The sequence below is a fragment of the Pinus tabuliformis genome, chromosome X, assembly GCF_031772625.1.
Source record: "Pinus tabuliformis cultivar Carrire ecotype Pingquan chromosome X, CPIR1, whole genome shotgun sequence".
Taxonomy (NCBI): Eukaryota; Viridiplantae; Streptophyta; class Pinopsida; order Pinales; family Pinaceae; genus Pinus; species Pinus tabuliformis.
Window position 1 is genome coordinate 160983344 of NC_142308.1, and position 12694 is coordinate 160996037.

General features: G+C 34.7%; 1 pseudogene across 1 annotated transcript; it reads left to right on the top strand.

The window, feature by feature from the left end:
* The first annotated feature begins 7475 nt into the window (after positions 1-7475).
* LOC149138950 (uncharacterized) lies at positions 7476-12467 on the top strand (annotated as a pseudogene). The gene is made up of 3 exons (XR_016264618.1): positions 7476-9519; positions 10063-10989; positions 11473-12467. The product of XR_016264618.1 is annotated as an uncharacterized LOC149138950 (transcript).
* The last annotated feature ends 227 nt before the right edge of the window (positions 12468-12694 follow it).

Below are 12694 nucleotides of genomic sequence, written 5' to 3' on the forward strand. Positions count from 1 at the left end.
ATTTACCCCATTGCATTTGCACATGATTAGGTTAAGCATTTGATAGATTTACTAGCTCACTAGTTCTCGAATTTCTAGATTTTAGACTAGTAATTTTTCGTTATTTAATAAATCTTTCCCATGTATAGATGAATTTGTAGATAGATGCAGAAAATAATATGTGTTGTTGCAGGAGCTTCTACATTGTAGGGAGACCTCATCCCGTTCGCCTCATCCACCCATGTCGCCAAAATCCACTAAAGTCTCAATCTGAATTCTTGTTTTATAAGCAAAAATTGTCATTTCCATTGAGAAAATCTACCCATCTTGAAGCCCTTGCTTGAGTTATGGGTAGTTTCCACCACCTCCATGCCTAAGTCTTCCATTATCCACCTTTCCCAAGCTCCATTCCACCTTTTAGACCACTTCCTAAGCTTTCGGCATGTTTTTTGTAATAAAACAGGGGATCCTGTAGGAAATCTTGTAGCGGTCTGTTTTGAGCCCGAATTGAGAAAAATCATCATTGAAGCTGGGATTAGGCCTCTACTTGACCTTCAAGCCATCAAAACCATTGTACCCCTCTTCCTCCACACATGTCTTCCCTGCCAAAGAACAAGGAAAGATTAGCATTTGCATTTATAAAATGAAAGGATAAAGAAAAATAGTTCTTTTTATTTCTTAATTACCACATGCATGCAACAGTTAATACTCCCTAGATCAGATTCCATGCTCAGTTAGCTTAAATCATCACATGTGATAAATAGGGTTAAGTTAGGTTTCTTTTAAATTTAGTTCATGATCTTTATGTAATTAGAATATGTTTCTTTCCTTGAACTTTATTCCTTGCAATAGGTTAGGGTTTCCATTTCAAGCAGTTTATTTTCTGCAATTAGTTTGAAATTTTATTTCAGTACATGCGCTTCATTACATCATGACAACAAAGGAATGACACATTGTATGTTGCACATATAGTGCCGATACCTCTTAAGTTTGTACGAACCCCGGGTTGATAATTAAAGTTGGTAGTCTTGGGAGTTGCAACATTCTTGTTGCAATACCGAGGCTCATCACCATGCTTTAATTTCAAGTAAAAAAAATATATATATATGTTCTTTTCATATTTTATAAAATAATAATATATTTTGCTAAATTCTTTTTTTTTTTCCTTTTAATCTTATTTTAATTATTTTGCTTTTTTTATTTAAATTTTTTATTTAAAATATTTATTTGAAATAAATAAAAACATTTTTATTTTTTAAAATGATGTTTTTTATTCATTTGGTAACTTTTGCTTTTTTGGGGTCTCTCTCTCCTTTATTTTTTTATTTTGTTCACAACAATGGTGTTTTTGGGTTATGGTTTTTAAAATGTTAAAAATTTAAGACTTTAAAAATAGGATTTTATTGATACTCTTTTTTATTATATGGTTGGTTCTAAGATTTTGGATCTAGAGTCCTAGTTGTCAGTGTCAATTTCAAAAACCTAATGGGGGATGTTGCTAGAAGTGCCACTTTTTAATGTAGGGGTTGATTTCAAGGTTTTGGTTTTGGTTTTGGATGTAATGGTATAAATTGTTAAGTTTAGAGGTACCAAAGGAGTTAGAGTTTAACCTAAAAAATTAAAAGGATGCTATGGTCAGTGCAACTTTCAATATGGTGGTTTTTTTTTCCAAAAAAATTATGATATTATTAAGGCCACGTTTGAAAAAGGTGCTAATATTAACCTTTAGAGAAAATTAGGTGCTACCAGTAGAACCACTTTACAAAATAGGCATTGATTTCAATGTTATTGACCTAAAACTATGGGTTTTTAGGGCTAGAGTTCTTGTTTTGAGGTCGTAGTTCTCATCAAGTTGGTAACTATGTTTTGTATAATAAATTTTAAAATTGGAAGTTATCATGATGATGTTTTGTATGATGTGACACCAATGGATATCTTCCAAAACTTGTTGAAAAAGCCATAGTAGTTTAATCATGTCATATAACTTGATGGCAAAGGGAACACTTACCAATTTGAGAAAGAAGGCAAAAAATATAGGCTACTTCATATGAAGGATAAGGGGAAGGAAGAAAACAAGGCCATGTTGTGATTTAATAAAGATTCCTTAATAGAGACAACCTAATGTTATAAAGAATGGTGTGAGTGCAAATTGCAAAATCGAGAGAAATGAAAGAGTTGAGTGAAGGAAGGATAATGGGTGAACTTGCTTGAAGAAGATAAGTACGGTGTAGGTATTGAATTCATATACAATGATACAGGTGGAGGACAAAGGTGAGTTACGACCATGTAGTATGAAAGATGTGGAGAAAGTAGTACCAACAACCAAAGAGAATGGTGAGATGAAGATGGATTTAATGAAGGATTAGTTCCATTGGAAATATATAATGAATAATGTGTATTTAATGTTTATCGATAGGTGTCATTAGATAGCTGGAAATTCTTGATCACCCAAAAATATTTCCATTTAAACATATTTTGTGGGTTTTTCAATGGGAAACCACTTACTTAAAATCATCACTATTTGATGGAGATTTGGATATTGTTTGACCTCAATGATTTGCCATGGTTCATAATCCCTCTGCAGCACATCATTGGTAAGGAAATGACAATTTATGGTTTATCATTATTGTATGGAATAAGGATAAGAAAAAAGTTGTCTTCCAAGATCAATTGTTGACATCCTACAATTATGAATGCTACATCACCATAGCAAGATATATAAAAGGATATCAAGATGAGTTTAGGTTAGTGTTAGGATAATAAAAGAGGTTGCAACACTCACGAAAGGTTCAAGTTTGAATGACTGAAGTTTATCCAAATTCCACTTCTAAAGGTTGTGAACATATCTAGAACCCTGAAGAATAGTCTATGGACTCATCAACCATTAGAGAATGTTGCAAGGCTTATGTCAATTGACAAGGGAGATGTGATTCTAATTTGGTAATTTAGGTCAATGATTTGAGTGTAGTGAGGCTAGAGAATGATATTACATGCCAATGTATGTTATAAATGTATTGGGTTAGATTTTATCATTGAACAATTCTTATAACAAGGTCAAAACTCTTGCAATATTCCTTGGATTTAATCAAATATTTGTTTTGGATATTTTTTTTGATCATGCTTCTATTGTATTATTTTCCCACATTTTCATTTTCTTTCATGTATGGTGCACTTTGAACACACAATATGTTTAATTATAAATTTTTGAACTTATTTCTAATATAGGTATATTGAATGTCTAAATCTTGTCGTAAATTTATTTATTAACCAATGTAAACTTATCTTAAACCAAACCAAAATTTAAAAGTATTGAGAGGGATCCAATTTCTTCAGGTGTATATTTTTTTAATCATTTGTTTCAATGCCATGTATTAATTCATTCATATTAAATGACAAAAATACATCCTAAGAAATTTGACCCCTCTTGGTGCTTGGTGCCTGTTAGATCTGGGTTTATGATGGATTCACACTAGTTTATTTTTACTAGGATATAAAGCACCTCTCTACTCTCAATGCAATCATATCATTAGTTTACTTTAAAAAAGTTCCTTAGGGAAGTTCATTATTCTTTGAAATTACTCAAAATGTATGGTCCTCAAGGGATTGCTCAGACTCAAAAACAAGGTTCAAAGCCATGACAACAAAGCTCATCATGTCACATGTGGGAATTAAACTTTGGTAGACAAGATAATAATCATTCCTCCCACCACCCAAGATAAATCCAATTGACATCCACTTTTAAATGATTATTCATATATTTAGGGAATTAAACATCAATCATATGTTAACCTACTGCCATCTTTACCTCTAAATGACTACTCATGAGGGCGAGGGTGTCAGGTAATTTAATTAACTTAAATTATTGAGTTAAATTGCCAACCAAAGTTCATAATCTTACGAATCATAAGCACAATATTTGTAGGAATCCATTTACCAAATGAAATTAAACGACATTCTACTGCAACAGAAAACCTATTGCTATGATGCAATTGTAGTCCACAATTATCTAACAATTTTAATCTTAGCAAGTGAAATGTTGTGGCCTCTCTAAACGTGTACACTCAATTACAATTACAATTTGAGCAAGTGAAATGTTGTAACTTCTAAAGTTGCGTAAAAGCAATGATAATTGTGTTTCATATCTTATCCACTAGAGTCAACTAAGAAAACATTTCATAAATAAATAAATTCTTTAAATGAAACACGCTTTACATAAACAACAACCTTGCATAAATTAAACACATTGCATAAAGTAAATTGTAATCTACAAACTAAATTATAAGAGCAAGAAAGAATTTCAAAATTGAAATATTGAAATCAAAACATAAAGTAAAATGAATGGTAATGGAAGTCCTTGTGCAATGGATCCTTGTTGTAAGGTTCCTTGTTTTCTATGAAACTCTTAGTACTGCGCTCAGAAAAGATATTCTATTTTTCCCAAGAAATCATAAATACAAACTATGTAAAAAGAAATATAAGAAGTTTTATTTATTCCATCATAATATGGACATATGCTCCAAGAGCCCTCTCTTTAAAATGGAGAAGACACTCTTATTTATACAAGAAAAACTAAGATAACCATTAATAAATTTAGATCCACAAATATTTCATGTGGTTACGACCAATTGTTGATAGCTAACAAGTAATATTTTTAAAGATCTTTCCACAAATATCTCTAAAATATTTCATAGTGAACCTTCCATGATTCTTCTTCATCCAATATACTTGAGTGATCTTCCCAAATCTTCATCAAATCTTCAAAGGTTGAAGATGAAATTTGAATTGGGACCTTAGTGGTAAAAAATTGCATTGTTTGAAATCTTCAAATATGCCTACAATCATCACAAAACTCACTCAACTTTCATATATAATTAAAAACATGTTATTTTTCTAATATTTAATCATAAATTCATTTAGAAATACTAAAATAAATGCATTGGAAAATATATAACATAATTCCGCATATATCGTTAAAATTATTTTAATTCAAGGTCACTAACAAGCGGAAAATGGTTAAAAAACAAGGAAAATGTTGGTACAAAAATGACATTTTGATGACCCAAAAAAAGGTTAGAATGAGAATAAGTGTTGAAAGTGTACATTAACTCCTCCTATGAGTAAGCATGTGGGTGATGGTAAGGGATAAAGGTATGCATTAATTCCTTATGATTGTGATATTGAACATGGAGATTACAATGTGAAAGCATGCAAATGCACAACTTCACCTTTCATCCCACCCACTAATAAACTTGAATTGACTTAATTAAAATACATTAAAAAGGAATAAAAGCCCAAATATACCAAACATAATAAATGATGTTTCCATGCGAAAGATATGTTCATATAATGGTGAGGCATAAAATATAAGCATTCATATGTGAGCAGCTCTCATGATATAGTGAGCATTATTATATATGCCAAATTTTATTTAATGCTTAATGTAAAAAACTTTTTAAATAACTATATAATTTTTAAAAATTGTTTTTTTTTCAAATTTTTTGAAAAAAGGTAATACAAAAATTAATAACTATTACAAGAAAAAAAAATGAAAAACAAAAACCTAATAACCATACACACAAACCAATTTCGAAGAAATTTCTCCTAAAAAGATGCAGAGAGCTCAAACACTCTATCATCCATAAAGACCATGCCTTACTTTATGAGAAACATGGTATGATTAGACAACCTATCTTCAATTGGTTATCTCATCTAAAAATAATATAAGGTGGATAAAGAGACATCATGTATTTCTAGTAATGTTGTTAACCCTATTATTACTCTAGGGATCATATTCCTTAGGCTAATAACAAGGTAAACAACATTCCTTTGGAAATAAAAAATAAAAATAAAATACATTACTTCTACTAGAAAACTCATTAATGAAAATTGTAATTTAACAGATAAAAGTTTAATATTAAATATTTAATAGATTTGCTTTTAAATTTTTATATTTTTGAACATAAATAAATATTATTTTATTTTATTAAAAAAAAATAATAGTTATTTTATATATCATTTTAAAATTTAAATAAATATTTAAAATTAAATTATCAAATGAAGTTAAAACAATATTAAATAAATTATATTATAATAAAATAATTATATATAGAGGGGGTTAGAGAAAGATTTTTATTATTTTATAATAAAATAATATGATCTCTCATTTATAGCTATTGTTATTAACGAAACCAAACCAATAACATATTAGGATTACTTTTGGTCATTTCAAAGATGCATATCATATCTTATGACTATTGTTATTAACGAAACCAAACCACTAACATATTAGGATTACTTTTGGTCATTTAAAAAATGCATATCATATCATATGACACAATCAAACAAACTAAAAGACCCATAAAATTTGAAAATTTATTATGACTTTGAGCTCTGTCATTTTCTCGGATAACAATTGCGTTCCTCTTAATGTAGAAATTGAAAGCTAAAAGAGTCCACATTTTATCAGATGGAGAATCCATCTTAATGAAATCAGGTCTAATGTGTCCTCTCCAACACGGGAGAAATCCAAGTGAACGATCTTCTTTGTGAACATGGAGATTTAAGAATTGAATTTCTTCAACGACAAGAGTACTCACTCTAAATTGCATCATTCCCAAATGTTATCATATCCACACCATAATTGTAAAGCCACTTCCTCTAAATTGTATCATTCCCAAATACTATCAATATCCACCACCATAACTGCAAGGCCACTTCTTCTAAATTGCATCATTCGCAAATACTATCAATATCCACCACCATAATTACAACGTCACCACATTTGTTACAACACAATTATGATTCAACGTGGAAGAGGACCATAATCACCAACAAGGTTCAAAGTTGATAATGTCATATAATTATATTTACATGAGTCTTGCTTCAAGACTCTTGCCAAAAGCATGGATCATTAATCCATCACTTTCATCAACCATCGATAGCTTTTATAATAGTTGTGGAACTTAAGACTCTTGCCAAAGATATTGATCATTAATCCATCACTTTCATCCAATTTATAATAACCATGAAATTTTTTATTTAACATTTAAATAAATTTAAAAATAATTTTAAATTAGATAAACAAATTATTTTTGTTAAAATATTATTTTATATTATTAAAAAAATTATATTTAAGTTAAAAATAAACAAATAAAAACTCTAATCTCATAAATCAAATTCCAACCACTAAACATAAAATAAACAAAATTAAAGTTACAAACACTCTCTCAACAAAACACACTTATATACACTTATATTATGGGTGTGGTGAGCCTGATTGCCATCATGGCTTTAACAACAGGTCCCTTTACAAAAATAGAATAAAGAAAATAAAAAGAGAATCCCCTGCAACCAATGAACTGCCATATTCTTTGCTTTTTGTTGATGGCGACAAAACTTGATGGTGGCACTGCAAGCTACAGGAAATAAAATGAAAATGACGAGGATGATGAAAAGGCATCTTTTGCCCGAACCAACAAGAAATGTGAATGCATGCACTCACGCAACACTTTCCCATTTGTTCACAAATGGGAAAATTTTATTCCTCTGTAATTTCAGAAGAGATAACATCTGGTGCGAGGGCCACTATAAACAAATCCCATCGTTACAGGTAGGAGTGAATGGGCTTCTAGAAGCAAGCATGGGCATGGCTATCCAACAGTCCTATTCCATCAAATTCCATATAATTCCTCTCCTGGGGAATTCAGTGAGCCATTATCCTGTTGTCATGGTTTTCAACGCATATGCATCATTGTTTGGTTTCATGGTTTTCAATGAATATACATATCATATGTGCAGTATTTGTCTCGAGCAACCCATATGCTGAAAGCAATACTAGTCGTCTGATACACAATATTTTGATATACAGTCAGAGATGTACTGGTATTGTTTAAGTCAAACAAGGATGCCTTGGAAAACGGATTGTGGGCGCATGGAGGAATTTGATTAAAGAAATAATGGACTGTGATAGTGGGAAATGTTATGGGTAGGGTTGGAAATGGCTACAAGCTAAATTTGGTAGTGCCCATTGTCACAATACAGGGAAAGGTCATTGTTATGAACAGTAACAGAGACCTCCCAAAAGTCTTCAGGCGGTTGTTGGTTTACTTGCTTTCAGTGGCACAGCAGTGGCTTTTCAATTTGCTGTAATTGGAGATTGATCATTTCATATAATTTGTATGTGGCCTGAGAGTCAGGGCGACGTGGGTGCCTAATAAGGACAGTTATGTCGAGGTTGAGCTTCAAAATAGAAAACAATTCTCAGTGAGGACCACTACAATAAGGCCTTTCAGAACAGTCAGGACCAGGACCAATCCAATAATGCCTCTCAGGCAGGACCTTCAGTGCGAAGGCCTTCCAGTACTAACTTGGTGAAACTTTCAGTCAGGACCAATCCAATAAGGTCTTTTAGACTAGCTTTTTTGAGCTTTGAAGACCAATTTGGTTTTCAGAATCAACTAGATTAACCTTTCGGCCAGGACTAACCTGGTAGCGCCTTTCAGGTGCTTTCAGTCAAGACCAATCCTCCACTATATGGGGAAGAAGAAGGGCCTGCACAGCAATACGGTGTGTCCTAAGCTGGACATGTGCAGCCCTGCATCGGCCTGCTTCTTCTGCATCATGAAGGAGCAGAATGCTGTCAAGCGGCACGCCGCCATCGCCAAATACTTCAAGGAAATGCCATCCAGGAACGAGCAGGGGCAAGTGCTGGTGATGAGTGGGCTGTGGAATATAGCAATGGCAGAGCCCAATGATCCAGAATTCCCAAAATTGGGCATCATGGAGTGCATGGCATGTCTGATCAAGAAGGGGCTTAAGGACAGGAGATGGCTTTTGAGGGACCAGAATGTGTATATTCCTTACTATGCTGCTCATATAATTGGATCCTACTGCATGAATGTGGAGGAATTCGCTGAGATGGCAGTGGAAGCAGGAGTGGTTCAACCTTTGGTTGAGCTTATGAGGGGGAGAATGACGTGGGTAGAGCAGAGAGTCGCAGTGAGGGCTCTGGGACATTTGGCTACTTACCAGACCACGTTTATTGCAGTCTCTGTGTGCAAAGAGATTGTAGAATTGGCCATGGAATTGTCATCCAGGTGTTTGGAGATTGTCTATACACAATTCCTGCAATGCCCGCCAAGCAAGAGGCTGCGGTATCATTGTGATTTGTTGACCAGAGGGATGGGCGGGACGGAGATGGAGAACAGGAAGGCTGAGGAATGGGCAAGTCAGCTGCAATGCTGGTCTCTACATCTGCTCAATTGCTTTGCCTACAGGGATAAGTTCGTTCCCTTCATTTGCAAGCCTGGTTTTCTGAAGAAGCTGCCCAAGATGTGGGGTGGCCTGGTGAATGAGAATTCTCCTGCTGGTGTTGGGCTTCTGAGGATTCTGTGTTATCACAAAGTGGGCAAAAGCTTCATTGCAGATTGTGGGGAGATCGTCGATTGGCTTTGTAATACCGCGCGGTCTTCAGATGATTGGCAATACATGGCAATTGAGTGCCTGCTACTTCTGCTTCAGGATCATGACACGCGAAGTAAGGTAAGGTCAAATTCACAATTCTTTTCGCCCTAGTTTTTTCCCTTTCCATTTGTTCATTTTGATTTTGAGCTAGTGAAACTGGAGGCTTCGTCATAACTCCTTGCTTAGTAGGCATGCACATTCTCACCATGGCTTAGAATACCCAGATCAACCTGCTTTCTATGTTAGCTTGTTTGTTGATTGGCTTGCTGATTTAGTATTTCTTTTAAACAAATGATTGACGAAGTTTGCTGCTACACATGCTGATTTAGTATGAGACATCCATATTCTCACCATGGCTTAGGAGGCCCATATCAGCCTGCTTTCTATGTTAGCTAGCTTGCTGCTTGACATGCTGATTTATTATTAGACACCCATATTCTCACCATGGCTTGGGAGTCCCATATCAACCTGCTTTATATGTTAGCTAGCTTGCTGCTTGGCACGCTGATTCAGTATTAGGCACCCATATTCTCACCATAGCTTGGGAGGCCCATATCAGCGTGCTTTCTATGTTAGCTACCTTGCTGCTTGGCATGCTGATTTAGTATTTCTTTTAAACAGGTGATTGACAAAGCCATAGTAGCTCTTGTAGATTTGGCAGAGATGGAGACCTTAGGAGACCAAAAAAGGGTCGGGGAGATGATTACAGAGGTCCTACTCAAACAACATAAACGTGCAAATTCACATACACATAACTCTTCCAAGAGGGCTTCATCAATTACCAGGCAATTTCTGGATGAGCTCTGGAGCTTAAGACAACGAATGAAATGGGAACAAAGAATGTCGAAAGAGGATCTGCGTGTAAAAAGAGCAGCAGCTATGGTGGTAAAACTGGAAGGGAATACACAATTCTCGACTGGGGACCTCAAAGGAGCTGTGTCTAAGTACACAGAGGCCTTAGCCTTGTGCCCCTTGAAGATTAGGAAGGAAAGAGTGGTTCTCTACAGTAACAGAGCACAATGCCATCTTCTTCTACATGACTCAGACTGGGCAATCAGTGATACAACCAGAGCACTTTCCATTTCCAACCCGGTCAACAGCCACAGCAAGAGCCTGTGGAGAAGAGCTCAAGCCTATGACATGAAAGGCTTGGCCAAGGAGAGTTTGCTTGATGCTATTATGTTCATCAACGAGTGCTCCATCTTGAATGGCTACACTGATAAAAATATGTTAAGATCCCTTATTACGCTGCCCAAATGGTGAGGAAGCAGATGCATGCAGCTTGGCTCTTCATTGATGCTGCTCAAAAACATGGAAATATATCGGTCTTCAACGGGGATCACAATCAATCTGAGTCGTCATCATCTTCTTCTTCTTTGCCATCAGAAGCACAAGAAGGGGAAGCTGAATCAGAGTGGGAAACCGTGAGTGAAGGCTCTGCAGGGGCAACTGCAATAAGCCCCCAGAATCATCAGGATTATGCAAAAAATGCATATGCAAACGGGAAATCCCATCAGCTCGAGTTATCTTCATTTGCATCTAAGGCAGGTTTGTATTTATATATCACTCTAACCCAATTTTATCCATTACTTACGTTTCAAATTTGAGGGAAATCTTTGAAGTAGGGTACAAGTAGAATATATGAAGATGTTATTCAAACGTACCACCAGGTGCAGAGACAACAGAGTCCATAGTAGAAATACCGAGCACGGAATCATAGTAGCTAGCATGGAGATTGACTACCAGAATTTGATGGATTATTTGTTGCCAATTCTTCCTGCAGAATTAAATTCATTAATCATAAAGGTTTTTTCAACATGATTCCCTCCATTATTACATTAAATTTGTTAACCAAAAAAATGCCCAGAATAAAGTAAACCCTCCAACCAAATTCCCTGTCATGGGATTTAGTTCTAGATTATGACTCTCTTAAATTGTACTATTCAATGGGTTATATGTGTGTATATGTATACACCAAACTAAAATTTGACGGTATTCATTTCTTACATATGTCATTGTTATTGACTACAGGAGGTGATAATCACCGGGCATTGAATGGGAGATCGGATGCATCAACGGTAGCTGTGGCAATAAATAACAGTACAGGTCAAGCCCAAGTGAATTCTGGTATGGCAACAACAATGATGTTGTTGCCAACCATCAAGGAAGAATCTATATCAGAGGAGGAGAAATCAGAGCAGAAGAAGCAGAAATGGATCAGACATGAACAAGCCATAATGAAGAACAAAAATAATGAGTGCAAAGCTCCTTCGAGGACCAAGTTCAAGGCTGAATACAAACATCAGTCCTAGTCATTTTATTTGTAAATATATTCTTAAGGTGAGACTTTAGTATTATCAACTTGTATCAAATTTCTTGGAGTTAGGATTTGAATTTTGAATCCCTTTGTCATGTTCTAGGACACATGGAAGGTCAGCACCCTGAGCCCAATAGTTTTGTTTTTGTCAAATAAAAGCCAAAATACTTGTATGGCCTTCTGGAGCAAGAAACTGAGGTACATAGTTTGTTTTGAGCCTCATCGGAGAGTCTCACCCGTACATAAAAGTACAATTGTTACAAAGTTTCTATCTCATACTCAAGATTTCATGCTTGAAGATAAATCTGATGACAATTTTACAATGTATGATTTTACACCATTAAGTTACATAAGGCATTGATTAGGATTATGTACAAAATGAAGGGCCACATAACACAATGATTAGAATTATGTACAAAATGAAAGGACCATTTCTGTTTCAGAATTCTCCGGTGATGCTGGCTCCCTTGATGAAGAAATGCTGAGCATCTTTCATCTAATGGATGGTTACAAATAAACCTCTTTATCAAGCCCCTTTGAGACATAATATGCTGAAAGCTATCAGTTCATTTGGAAGATCTTGGGAGTTAAAAGTCAAAATGAAGGACCATTTCTGTTTCAGAATTCTATGCTGATGCTATCTTCCTCGATGGAGAAATGCTTGGCATCTTTCAAATTGTGGATGGTTACAAATAAACCTCTTTATCAAGCCCCCTTTTGAGACTGAATATGCTGAAGCCTGAAAGCTATCATTCATTTGGAAGTTGTTGGGAGCAATGTCACATTGTTCGGGTTCGACAATGACTAGGTTTGGCTTGAGTTTGAATTTTCGGATGAGGTTCGCCATTAGGTTCGTGTATATATATATATATATAATGAATTATAGGATAAAATAGTAAGAAATCAACATCAGTGAACATCAAAAATGCATGCTAT